We start from the raw sequence: 13,862 nt of genomic DNA on the forward strand, positions 1-13,862 counted from the left end.
ATTAGTTTCAGGTGTACATAGAGTAATTCAACACTTCCATACAACACTAGATGGTACCAAAACAAGTGCGCTCCTTAATCCCCATCACCTATTTCACCCATCCCCCCACACCCCTCCCCTCTGGTAACCATCAGTTCTCTGTAATTAAGTCTGCTTCTTGGTTTGTGTGTCTCTCTTAGTTTTTTCCTTTGCTTCTTTGTCTTGTTTCTTAAATTCCACATATGAGTGAAATCATATGGTATTTGTCTTTCTCTGTATACAATCTAATTTATTGATGGTGGGAGTATAAATTGGCACAACTCCTATTGGGTTAATTTGGCAATATCTATCAAAACTACACAGTACCATCCCCACTACTTTTTTTTTTTTTTTTAAAGATTTTATTCATTTGTCAGAGAGAGAACACAAACGGGGAGCAGCAGGCAGAAGGAGAGGAGGAAGCAGGCTCAATGTGGGACTCAATCCCAGAATCTCGGGATCATGACCTGAGCCGAAGGCAGATGCTTAACCGACTGAGTCCCACTATCCTCACTTCTAGAAATGGTCCCTATGGATATATTTGCACTCATGAGAAACACTGTGTATAAGGTGTTCACTGCAGCATTGTAATAGCAAAAGACTAGAAAAAACCCATATGTCCAGGGTGCCTGGGTGGCTCAGTTGGTTAAGCGTCTGCCTTCGGCTCAGATCATGGTACCAGGGTCCTGGGATCAAGTTGCACAGCGGCCTCCCTGTTCCCTGGGGAGTCTGCTTCTTCCTCTGCCCCTCCTCCCACTCGTTCTCTCAATCTCTCTTTCCCTCTCTGTCTCTCAAATAAATAAAATATTTTTAAAAAAGAAATAACCCATATGTCCATCAATAGGGAACTAGTAAAATAAATCTTAGTACGTCCATACAGTTAAATACTGTGTGGCTGTAACAAAGAATGAGAAAGCTCTGCAAAATATTTTTTTTTAATAAAAAAAGGTTCAGAACAGTGTGGTTAGCATGATGCCTTTTGTAAAAGAGCAGGAAAACCAAGAATATTCATTAGCGTTTGAGTAAAGAAATTCTGAAAGAATACACAAGACACCTATAGAAGTGGTTACTGGTTGGCATGGGGAGACGGAGGCAAAAGTGAGACTTTTCACTGTATACCTTTAAATGTTTTTTAAAATTTTTAACCATGTGAATGTTTACCAAGTAAAAAATTAAAACCGTGCTAGCACACCTATTTAAATGGCTAATATCAAAAGCCTGAATATTTCAAGTGTTAGAATGTAGAGCTACTAGAACTCTCACACTCTGCTGGTAAGAGTGTAAAACGGTACAACCACTTTGAAAACAGTATGGCAGGATCTTTAAAAGTTAAACATACACATAGAACTACCCTATGATCCAGCAATTGCACTACTACGTATTTACCCAAAGGATACAAAAATACTGATTCGAAGGGGCACATATACCCCAATGTTTATCGCAGGATTATCAACAATAGCCAAAGTATGGAAAGAGCCCAAATGTTCATCAACTGATGAATGGATAAAGGAGATGTGGTATATATATATATATACACAATGGAATATTATTCAGCCATAAGAAAGAATGAAATCTTGCCATTTGCAATGACATGGATGGAGCTAGAATGTATTATGCTAGGTGAAATAAGTCAGAGAAAGACAAATGCCATATGATTTCACTTGTGTGGAATTTAAGAAACAAAATAGATGAACATAGGTGGGGAAAAAAAGAGAGAGGCAAACCATAAAACAGATTCCTAACTATAGAGAACAAACTGAGGGTTGCTGGAAGGGAGATGGGCAGGGGGATGGATTAGATGGGTGATGGGTATTAAGGAGTGTACTTACGATGAGCAGTGAGTATTGTATGTAGGTGATGAATCACTGGATTCTACTCCTGGAACTAATATTGTACTATATGTTGACTAACTGGAATTTATTTTTCTTAAAGATTTATTTATTTATTTTACAGAGAGAGACAGAGACAGAGAGCAGGGGGGAGGGGGAGAGGGAGAGAGTCTCAAGCAGAATCCCTGCTGAGCGTGGAGGCAGCTCATGACCCTGAGATCAGACCTGAGCTGAAACCAAGAGTTGGATGCTTAACCAACTGAGCCACCTGGGTGCCCCACTAACAGGAATTTAAATAAAAATTTGAATTAAAAAAATAAATAATAAACAAAGTAATTTTTTTTTTAAGTTAGACATTCACATACCATATGATCCAGCCATTCTACTTCCATTAGCCCAAGAGAAATGAAAGCATATGAGGACAAAAAGACTTACCAGGATATTTATAACAGCTTTATTTGTAACAGCCCCAAACTGAAAACAACACAATGAACGTCAGTAGGTCAATGGATAAACAAATTGTGGTATTGCCATACAATAAAAAGGAATGAACTGTGGATCCACACAACATGGATAATGTCAGTTATGCTGCATGAAAGAAACCTAACCCAAAAAAAAAAGAGAATGTATACTGTAGGATTCCATTTATATAAAATTTTGGAAAATACAAAATTGATCTGTAGTGACAAAAAGCCTGTGGGAGGAGGAGGGAGAGATGGACTCTGGGAAACTTTGGGGGGTGATGGATATGTTCGTTATCTTGATTGTGGAAATGGTTTCATGGCTGAATACATATGTCAAAATTTATCAAATTGTACATTTTTAAAAAGATTTTATCTATTTATTTGACAGAGACACAGCGAGAGAGGGAACACAAGCAGAGGGAGTGGGAGAAGGAGAAGCAGGCTTCCCGCAGAGCAGGGAGCCCGATGTGGGACTTGATCCCAGGACCCTGGGATCATGACCTGAGCCGAAGGCAGATGCCCAACAACTGAGCCACCCAGGAGCCCCAAATTGTACATTTGAAATGTGCAATTTATTGTGTCAGTTATACCTCAATAAAGATATTTTTAAAAATAATGTTGGGGACACCTGGGTGGCTCAGTCGTTAAGCGTCTGCCTTTGGCTCAGGTCATGACCCAGCGTCGTGGGATTGAGTCCCACATCGGGCTCCCTGCTCCGCAGGGAGTCTGCTTCTCCCTCTCCCTCTGCCTGCCGCTCCCCCCTGCTTGTACTCTCTCTCTCTCTGACAAATAAATAAAATATTTTTAAAAATAATAATGTTGGGATGAGGAAGAGGGAAAAGCCAAGGATGATGGCTAATGACCTGCTAATGTGCCTGGGAAGACAGATGCTGGGACCAAAATTAGGACAGAACTTGGTAAGTGCTGCAGTAGAGATGGGCAAACTGTCTGAGGGCTCAGAGAATCCCCTTGCCTCCTCCTGCTCGGTCCCCACTCCCACTTAATCAGGCTGGGTAGAGCTTTTTAATGTACCTTTCTTGAATACCTACTATGTGTTCTGCTCTTGACTCATGTAACTGAAAGAACAAAACCACCTCCCATTTTCCAGCCCAGAGAGGGCGGGCAGAGGCTTGTGGACGAATCCGATCTGGCTCTTTGAAGCAGGCTTTTCAAAGCTTTGGCTGGTTTTTGTGTAACTAGGGAACAAGGATTACAAGATACAGGACTCAGAAACGGACTCTCCTTTCTTATTCCAGGCCAGCCTTTGTAGGAGAGGCACGAACACTGCTCTGCATAATAATGCAAAGGGCTAACTCCGCCTGGCTGGGGCAGCCAGTAAATCCTGGGGCAGTGTCTCTTCTGGGGTTTGATCGGTTTTTCTCAATGTGAAATCAGAAGCCACCTGCATCAGAATCATCCCATGCTCGTTAAAAGTGCAAAGTAATGGGAGTAATACAAACACACATGACATTTGCCGGTTTGGGGGTGGAGATTGCATTTTCTTCTTCAAGGTGTGTGTTTGTGTTCAGAGGTTACTTACTTTCCAAAAGACAGAAGAATAGAGCCTCATCTGCATCTCAGTCTGGCCAAGAGACTGGAAGGGTTCTGGACTTGGATGCCAGCCTCCTCTAGACTGTTCTGCGGGTGGACTCTGTGCCAAAGCTCACTGGGACACCTGCTCTGTGGTGCCTTTCCCCTGGTGCCACACGCACCCCCATTCACCTCTTCCAGACACACACACACACACACACACACCCATTTACCTCTTCCAGACACACACACACCCCCATTCACCTCTTCCAGACACACACACACCCCCATTCACCTCTTCCAGACACACACACACACACCCCCATTCACCTCTTCCAGACACACACACACCCCCATTCACCTCTTCCAGACACACACACACACACACCCATTTACCTCTTCCAGACACACACACACACACACCCCCATTTACCTCTTCCAGACACACACACACCCATTTACCTCTTCCAGACACACACACACACACCCATTCACCTCTTACAGACACACACACACCCCCATTCACCTCTTCCAGACACACACACACCCATTTACCTCTTCCAGACACACACACACACACATACCCATTTACCTCTTCCAGACACACACACACACACATACCCATTTACCTCTTCCAGACACACACAGACACAGCCATTTACCTCTTCCAGACACACACACACACCCATTCACCTCTTCCAGACACACACACAGCCATTTACCTCTTCCAGACACACACACACCCCCATTCACCTCTTCCAGACACACACACACACCCCCATTCACCTCTTCCAGACACACACACACCCCCATTCACCTCTTCCAGACACACACACAACACCCATTTACCTCTTCCAGACACACACACACCCCCATTCACCTCTTCCAGACACACACACACCCCCATTCACCTCTTCCAGACACACACACACACACACACCCATTCACCTCTTCCAGACACACACACACCCCCATTCACCTCTTCCAGACACACACACACACACACCCCCATTCACCTCTTCCAGACACACACACACACCCCCATTCACCTCTTCCAGACACACACACACCCCCATTCACCTCTTCCAGACACACACACACACCCCCATTCACCTCTTCCAGACACACACACACCCCCATTCACCTCTTCCAGACACACACACACCCCCATTCACCTCTTCCAGACACACACACACCCATTTACCTCTTCCAGACACACACACACACCCATTCACCTCTTCCAGACACACACACAGCCATTTACCTCTTCCAGACACACACACACCCCCATTCACCTCTTCCAGACACACACACACCCCCATTCACCTCTTCCAGACACACACACACACCCCCATTCACCTCTTCCAGACACACACACACACACACCCATTTACCTCTTCCAGACACACACACACACCCATTCACCTCTTCCAGACACACACACACACACACACCCCCATTTACCTCTTCCAGACACACACACCCCCATTCACCTCTTCCAGACACACACACACCCCCATTCACCTCTTCCAGACACACACACACACACCCCCATTCACCTCTTCCAGACACACACACACACACCCCCATTCACCTCTTCCAGACACACACACACCCCCATTCACCTCTTCCAGACACACACACACACCCATTTACCTCTTCCAGACACACACACACAGACCCATTTACCTCTTCCAGACTGACACACACACACCCATTCACCTCTTCCAGACACACACACACACACACACACCCATTCACCTCTTCCAGACACACACACACACCCCCATTCACCTCTTCCAGACACACACACACACACACCCATTTACCTCTTCCAGACACACACACACACCCATTCACCTCTTCCAGACACACACACACCCCCATTCACCTCTTCCAGACACACACACACACACCCCCATTCACCTCTTCCAGACACACACACACACACACCCATTCACCTCTTCCAGACACACACACACCCATTTACCTCTTCCAGACACACACACACACACATACCCATTTACCTCTTCCAGACACACACACACACAGCCATTCACCTCTTCCAGACACACACACACCCCCATTCACCTCTTCCAGACACACACACACACACACCCATTCACCTCTTCCAGACACACACACACACCCCCATTCACCTCTTCCAGACACACACACACACACCCATTCACCTCTTCCAGACACACACACACACCCCCATTCACCTCTTCCAGACACACACACACACCCCCATTCACCTCTTCCAGACACACACACACACACACACCCATTTACCTCTTCCAGACACACACACACACCCCCATTCACCTCTTCCAGACACACACACACACCCATTCACCTCTTCCAGACACACACACACACACACCCCCATTCACCTCTTCCAGACACACACACACCCATTTACCTCTTCCAGACACACACACACACATACCCATTTACCTCTTCCAGACACACACACACACAGCCATTCACCTCTTCCAGACACACACACACCCCCATTCACCTCTTCCAGACACACACACACACACCCCCATTCACCTCTTCCAGACACACACACACACACCCCCATTCACCTCTTCCAGACACACACACACACACACACCCATTTACCTCTTCCAGACACACACACACACCCCCATTCACCTCTTCCAGACACACACACACCCCCATTCACCTCTTCCAGACACACACACACACCCATTTACCTCTTCCAGACACACACACACACACCCATTTACCTCTTCCAGACTGACACACACACACCCATTCACCTCTTCCAGACACACACACACACACACACACACCCATTCACCTCTTCCAGACACACACACACACCCCCATTCACCTCTTCCAGACACACACACACACACACCCATTTACCTCTTCCAGACTGACACACACACACCCATTCACCTCTTCCAGACACACGCACACACACACACACCCCCATTCACCTCTTCCAGACACACACACACACACACACACATACCCATTCATCTCTTCGAGACTGAATTTGTCAGATTTAGGGAAATATACTGGAGGTAGCTGAGGAACAAGAGGGAGGAAGGGCCTGGGACTTCCCAGAAAGAAGTGGAGGTTTGAAGGAGGAGTTTCTAGGGAGAGAAGCAGACCTGAGGACAGGGAGCCAGGTTAGGGTCTGGGCTACCTCCATGAAAGGAACAGACTCTTAAATAAAGATTGAACTCCTCAGCTGTTTTTCACTTGGATTATAGGGAAAGTTAAAGGCAAATTTTTAAGCTTTCCCTTAGTCATTGGAATTCTCTTTAGTCGTCCCCCAACCCTCTTTGTGTAAAGAACACTTTGTGTAGTCACGTTGGGGAGAATTCATAGCCCTGCCCCACTGTGAATATAGTTGCATTTCATCCAGAGGAACCACACCAGGCATGCTAGGCTGTGACCAGCAGCCAAGTGAGTGGCCCAAGACCAAATGGAACAGAAGGTCAAGCAGAAGATTTGGGAGACAGGCGTGAGACAAACCTTGCCTTGCATTCCACTTCCCCAAATACACTAGAGAGAGGTGACCCTTAAAATGGAGGGAAATACAAACAAAAAAAAAAAGATGAAAATGCTGACACTTGGGTTTCATATACATTATCTCAGTCAACACGTACAAAACCTTAGGAGTGAGTGTTATTCCCATTCTACAAATAGGAAACTACGGCTTAAAAAAGCTAACTTGCGCAAGGTTACACAGCTAGTAAGCGACCATGGTCACATCTGAACACAGATCTGTGGATCTGATTGGATTATAATGTCTCCTACTTGCTTCTGTGGTGATGGGGGTTTGCCGTCACAGCAGTTAACTACTGTTCATGCCCCAGGGACATCTGTTAGTCTCCATTCTATAGAACTTTGTCTTATTTGATGCTTTCAAGCCTATCTGCTTCTGTAGTTCACGGAAATAATCAAGATGTAAAAAAGGGAAAATAATAAAATCAAAGGTTCGTGGAACGCATTGTGAAATGCTTCTCTCTTGGGACTGGTGGGCTTTATCATCCAGAGGACTTAGGAAGACAGAATATAAAGAACATGGAATGTGAAAGAAAATGTAGGCTCTACCCCCGGTCTGCTCCTCGCCAGCTGTTTGGCCTTAGACAAGTCACTTAACCTCTCTGAGCCTCAGTTTTCTCATCTTGAATATTCCTACCTCACAGATTTGGTGTGAAGGTCAAAGAAGATAAATGATAAATACTTCTTGAGCTATAGAATGCAACCTGTCTCTTAGTTAATATAAGTATTAACTCTATCAGATTTGCTGAAGCTGCTTTTTTTATTGCAAGGAAGGATAGCCCCTCTGGCCACTTCCTGGGCACAGTCTCTATGCAAGCAGGAATCAGGGGCCTTTAGCCAAGTTAAATTAATGGTGGTTGACTCTGCCAATTTATTTCCTACTCCAGGCTTTCTTTCCCTCTTATCTACACATCTGCATGTCAGGAATAAATTTCCTTTTCCTACAATATCATTTTTTGATGGAAACTTCCAGACTTACTCAGATGGGAGAAAGGAGGGGGGAGAACAAAAGACCACATTTCTTCAGCATTTCAATCAACAACCTCATTTTCTTCCAACAGTTGAAGTGAACTTCTTATGAATAATGGATGATGGCCTGATGAATATGCACATAGCCTATTATGCCTGTGAGGTTTGGTAAATAATTTATGAGCTAAAATGTTCCTCACCTTGTTACTGTACAAAAATTATGAAAAAAACCACACATATTTACCCTTTGAGCTAGTAGGGTGATCTGTCAGAGTGACAGCAGCCTAGTAATACCGTTCTACATCATTGCTGAAATTAAATAGAATAAAATATACACATTTCAGGGTGGGAGGTCTGTAAAAAAAAATGGAGTATGCACAGCCATACTCTGTGTCACATACAAGTTTTCAAAAACTCTGGCTTCTCGGGGGAAAAAAAGAAGAAGAAGAAGAAAAAAACCCTTCTGACTTCTCACCTTAAAATATCCCACACTGTTAACAGTACTCAGGGGCCTCCTCCTCCATCACCCATTCTCACAAGGACTTCAATATGACCAGTCAAGATGGGCAACAGTTTCCTTGTTTCGTGAAAACTGGCCAACCACAAGCTATAACGTGGTAAAATTTAAGACTCCAGAGATTAAAAAAAAAAAAAAATCCTAATAGCTTTCAGAGAGAACAAGCAGGTAAGCACAGAGAGGGGAATAAACTGGCAGAGAAGCACTTGGAAATGCATCGCCGTCTTCTCCCAGTTGAGAGCTTTTTCCTTCTGACCAACCGGCCTCCCCACTGTTATCATCCTCCAACTCACTCCCACCTGCCCACACCTCATTACCTTAGCAACAGCAGTGATGCCTCTAATCTGGTGATTAGAGAGGGGGAGGGGCAAAATTAACTATGGACACAAGGATGGTGTTGGGGAAAATAGGCATGGATCCTGGGGAAATTTGATTGTTCCATGACAATTTTTGAAGACCTGAAACTGGGTTAGTTCTCAAGGCAGGGAAGATAGGACACCAGAGATTACTTGCTTAGATTCCCAGGGCTTTCTAGGAATGGAGTACAGTGCCAAGGGAGACTCTTCCTATCAACAGCCTCTTGCTGCCCTCCTGATACGCTTAGTGCTTGGAGGAGATCCGACAAAAGAGGAAACATAAGGCCCTGCCCCACATCTGTTGGGGAAACCAATATATTCTCCAGAAAAAGAATGAATGGCCTATAAACTACAAATTATATAATGAAGTCATTGGAACAATGATGTAATTAAAATAATACTAATTAGAACAATGTGGTATTATTCAAGAAGGCTTTGGGAGGAGATAAACCTTGAGTGGAGTTTGCAAAGAAAGAACCTAATTAAACTGAAAGACTGAAGGTATATATGGCCAGGCCTTCCTGATGTGGGCCCTGCCTATCTTTCCAGCCCCATTTTGTGCAACTCCCATTTGCTGTGTTCCAGCCATATTGATCCTCTTTCCGTTTCTTGAAGGCCAAGTTCTTCCCTGCCTCATGGCCTCTGTGCCCTGCCTCTGCTTCTGCCTTTGCTGTTCTTCTGCCTCCTGCTTATCCTGTCTTTTACATTTTGCCTTATATTTGACTCCTTCAGAGAGGTCTGTCCTACCCCGCCCCCCAGTGTTACTCTTTTGTACCACCTTGTTTTCTTAAACATCATGTGTAATGATGTATTTGTGTTTATTTTTTTGTTGAATGTCTGTTTCCCTAGTAGACTATAAATTCCAAGGGAGCAGTCTGTTTTGTCTTCCACTGGACACTTAGCACCCAGCCCAGTGTCTGGCACACAGTAGATAATAACTATTTGTTAAAGAAATGTAGGCTCAGAAGGCATGGGAAGTGGGAGTTCAGGAGAAAAAGAAAATGTGCAGGAGTTTTCTTTGGCCTGGGAAGCAGAAGGAAGCCACTGGCAACATCGCTCTCTACCCATCCATGAAAATATTTATATTGTTGAAGCTTTTTTCTGATTATCAAATATATACTTATTCCAAAAAAAGACTGTACTGCAATATTCAAAAAAAAACCTGTATTACAAGTGTTGGAGGGGATGTGAAACAACTAGAACTCTCATATGTTACTACTGAGGACATAAATTGGTTCAAACATTGTTGAAAACTAGCAGAATCTACAAAAATTAAATATATATTCCAAACCTAGCAATTCCACTCCTCAGGATTTACCCAGGAGAAATGAGTGCATATACTCACCAAAAGACTTGTACAAGAATGTTTATAGCAGCTTTATCCATATAAGGGACAAAAACAGGAAGAGCCCAAATGCCCATCAATAGTAGAATGGATAAATTGTGGCATAATTATGCAATGGAATACATACAGCAATAAAAAAAGAACAAACAGTACTGCTAGACACAACAACATGGATAAATCTCAGAAACATGTTGGGTGACAGAAGGCAGACACGAGCACATATTGTCTGATTCCATTTATATGAAGTTCAAGAACCACAAAACTAATCTATGGGGACAGAACTCAGAATAGTGGTAACTGGGAGTTTATTGACTATCAAGGAGCACAGGAGAGTCTTTCTTGGGTGTTGGAAATGCTTTTTTTTTTTTTTTTTTTAAGTAGGCTGCATACCCAATGTGGGGTTTGAACTCAACCCTGAGATCAAGAGTTGCATCCTCTACTGACTGAACCAGCCAGGTGCCCAGAAATGCTCTATATCTTGTTGTGAGTAGTGATTTATAATTACGTAAAAATTCAAGTTGTACATTTAAGACTTAAGAGGGCTCTTCCAAAGTACCTCTTAGGTACTTTACTGTGTGCACATGTTAGACCCGAATAAAAAAATTAAACGTACAAAAAAGTTAATATATGCTCATCAGAAATTCAAGCAATGCAGGGTGCCTGAGTGGCTTGGTTGGTTGGGCGACTGCCTTTGGCTCAGGTCATGATCTTGGAGTCCCAGGATCGAGTACCTCGTTGGGCTTCTTGCTCAGCAGGGAGTCTGCTGCTCCCTCCCCCCTTGCTTCTCCCTCTTGCCCATGTTCTCTCTGTCAAATAAATAAAATATTAAAAAAAAAACTATCCTTGACATTTACATCATTCAAAGCATTTGATCTGTGTGTAGCACCAAACCAAGTCACATAGACTAAGAGTTTCTGCCTTCGTGTAACAACGTTCAATAGCAAGACTGTGCCCCTCCTTCACACAGAGTAGTAGGAAATACAAAAATGATTAAGTCACAGCCTGTGCTCTCGAGGAATTTACAATCTGAGGGGAAAGGGGAGGGGAAAGACCATAGAGACTACAGACAGACCAAACAAAACTCCCAAGAGCTGTAATACCATGACATGTGTCAGAGTTTCACAAGGCCATTACAATGGATGCAACTATGGGACACCTGGGTGGCTCAGTTGGCTAAGTGTCTGCCTTTGGCTCAGATCATGATCCCAGGGTGCTGGGATCCAGTCCCACATCGGGATCCCTGCTTGAGCCTGCTTCTCCCTCTACCTGCCGCTCCCCCTGCTTGTGCTCTCTCTGACAAATAAATAAAATCTTTTAAAAAAACGGACGCAACTATCATACAGGGACTGATACCTTACAACTGTATAGAGCTTATAGTTTCCTAAGTGCTTTCACATACAGCCTCACTATTAAACTTCTTAACCCTATGAAGTAGTGATTATAGATAGAACCCTCATTTTATAAGTAATGAAGAAGTTAAGCTGCTTGCCTGGACTGTGAGCAGGAGAGCTGGGACTCACACCTAAATATTCTGACTCCTAATCCATTGGTTTCTTATAAATCTGCCAGCGGCCCTATCTCCTCACTCTCAGGTAGAAACGGCGAAGAGCTAGAACCGGAGCCCTGCGGGCCAGACAAATGATAATGTCAGGCCTCAAGAGGAAAGCTTCGGTGAGCAGGACCCCTGGGTGTGAGCAAGCTCCAGGCAACATTCTGGAAAAGTGTGTAGTAGTGATGGTGTGGAGCCACGTGGTGCTGCTCCCCGTCTTCTCCCCTGCAGTGTCTTCCACCAGGGGGCTTAAAGAAGAGTCCTGGGAGGGCTGCGGGCTCCACTTCCCTTCTCCTCACACTATGGAACACTCTCTCCCCGCTCCCCGTTAACCACCAAATTGGGGGGGGGGGGACAGGCGGGCAGAGGGGTGCACCCAGACCGATAGCAGGCCACCACCATCACTGAATTTACAGAGCCTCCCTCCTCAGTTTTTCTCCCGTCGTTCCTTCTCTTCTCCTTTGGTCTTCCAACTCCTTCCTCTTCCGCTTGTCAACTACTTCTCCAATCTGCTTTACCCTCGGCCCCAAACTCTACCTCTTCGAATCCCTTCCCCTTAGCCTACCTTCAAAGGCCTCTAGAGAAACCAAACAGTCCGCACCATCACCACCAGCAGAGCAGAACGTTGTTCTTCTCCAATCTACTGAACTTTTTTTTTTTTTTTTTTTTAATTTTCTTGTCCACTTGGACAGGAAGGCAGGGAAGTTGTCTTGACAGCCCACAACCAACCGCCAGTGGGGTGAGGGGGGAGGGAGCATTCAGGACCTGGGTCCCCTCCCTGAAATGGAGCCAGGGCACAACCAACTGGAGGTTCGACGCTGGCTGAACGCCCTCTAAGCCCCCCACTCCTGTCTCGAGCTGGGGTTGTGGCTCGGGGCTTGGGAGTGGACCTGAACTTGACTTTCGACGATGAGGAGCACAGTTGACTTAACTAGAGAGGAAAGGCGGCGGTGGCTGGGAGTCCCCGCCCCAACCCTAGGCCGAAGGGAATGTGGCATAGGGTCCCCACTTCGGACTCCCGCGCCCCTGCTCCCACTCTCGCACCTTCCAAAACGAAAGCACCTCGAGCAGCACCTCCGAGGGGGCTGCGTGACCCGCCCCCACGGACCCTCCACTCCAGTCCGGGAGGAGAGCTGGGGCCTCCCGGCGTGACCAAGGGCTGAGGGTGCCCACCCCACCCCCACCCTCCTCGTTCCCGGCTCCCCAGATCCCCTCCCTTCCTCCACCGCCCGCCCAGCCCGCCGCCCCCGGCGGCTGGCGCGCGCGGTGCAGCATGCGGCAAAGCTCTTTGCATAAATTATGCTCATGACGCAGCAGCTAAAAAAATCCAAGTAGCAGAAGGAGGGAAAAAAAGGGGGGGGAGAAAAGGGGGGGTTGTGGAAGGGGGGAAAGAAGAAAAATATATATACCTGCCCGCCCCCCCCAGCTCCCCCTTCCCGCTTCCCGGCCGCCCCCCCCTCCGCCCGGCGCAGCCCGCGGTGTCCCCTTCGGCTCTGCCCAGCCCGGCCTGGGGGCCCGGGGGTGGCGGCGGGTCCCGACCGGCTCCCGGGCAGAGCCGAGCCCAGCCAAGCCGCACTGGCTTCTTTGTCTGCGGGCGGCGGCCGGCCGGCCCCAGCCCCGGCCCCGTGGCCCGAGCTGTGAGATGAATTTCTAATCGGGGGCCGCCGGGCACCCGGGGCGAAGGCGGCTCGGGCTCGGGCTCCGGTAAGTAGCGGGGTCCGGGGCGGGGAGGG

At 46.3% G+C, this 13,862-nt stretch overlaps 1 protein-coding gene across 6 annotated transcripts in view; it reads left to right on the forward strand.

Moving 5' to 3' along the window:
* POU6F1 (POU class 6 homeobox 1) overlaps positions 1 to 13,862 on the forward strand; it is a 66,395-nt gene that overhangs the window by 24,211 nt on the left and 28,322 nt on the right. For 2 of the 6 annotated variants that reach the window (XM_064591236.1, XM_064591235.1), the window contains exon 1: positions 13,388 to 13,833. The exons of 2 other annotated variants lie outside the window; for them this stretch is intronic. The gene's annotated coding sequence lies outside the window, so the exon portion shown is untranslated. Of the gene's footprint in view, positions 1 to 13,387; positions 13,834 to 13,862 lie in introns of those variants that run through there. 2 more of the 6 variants (XM_064591234.1, XM_045873423.3) reach the window with 2 other exon arrangements.

The sequence above is a fragment of the Mirounga angustirostris genome, unplaced genomic scaffold (genome assembly GCF_029215605.1).
Source record: "Mirounga angustirostris isolate CCGP_5_RB_7025 unplaced genomic scaffold, mMirAng1.0.hap1 SCAF_5, whole genome shotgun sequence".
In the NCBI taxonomy this organism is placed as follows: Eukaryota; Metazoa; Chordata; class Mammalia; order Carnivora; family Phocidae; genus Mirounga; species Mirounga angustirostris.